This window comes from Gekko japonicus, unplaced genomic scaffold (genome assembly GCF_001447785.1).
Source record: "Gekko japonicus isolate JY-2015 unplaced genomic scaffold, Gekko_japonicus_V1.1 scaffold277, whole genome shotgun sequence".
In the NCBI taxonomy this organism is placed as follows: domain Eukaryota; kingdom Metazoa; phylum Chordata; class Lepidosauria; order Squamata; family Gekkonidae; genus Gekko; species Gekko japonicus.
Window position 1 is genome coordinate 940,810 of NW_015168055.1, and position 662 is coordinate 941,471.

The window sequence follows — 662 nt, forward strand, 5'->3', positions numbered from 1 at the left end:
GTCCGGCTCCGAGGTGGCGGCAAGGCCGCCTGCCCGCCTGCATCCCCCCCTCCGCTCGATCTCCCCAAGGCAGCCCTCCCCGCCCGCTTGGCCGCCTCCATCCCCCTCTCCGCTCGATCTTCCCGAGGCGGAGGCGGCGGCAGCGGCGAGGCCGGTCTTGCCCCCCTCCCTCCACCGGCTCCGAGGCGGGGGAGGCGCCTTGACTATTAGATATATAGATGTGGCTCTCTGACTTCCTCTTGCAGCAAAAACTGCTGGTCCCGCAAGTAAACAGGACAATTGAGGAGTGAGGCATGCCATTTCAATCATGTTAGTGGTCAGAGTCCTGCAGTAAGAAAGACTAGCATAAATAAAACTATTTCCTATTCTGTAGTTGTATGCTGAATGGGAGATACTTATGCTAGTGTTGAATAAGGATAACTGTTATGCTGCGGTTTTAAAGGACCTCAAATGTTTGGTATTTTAAAGCCTTTAACATAAACAGGAGGACAGCCCATGTAGGGTCTGTTTACTTTGTACAGGTACCAAGGAAAGACTGCTCATGGCTTATGTGGTATAAATATAATGTGTATCTTGCTTTAATCTATTCCAGGCGGGATGATTGTGTATTGCAATTTAACTGCCTGTGAATGTAGCATGAGATGGAGGCAGGGGAAAAGTGT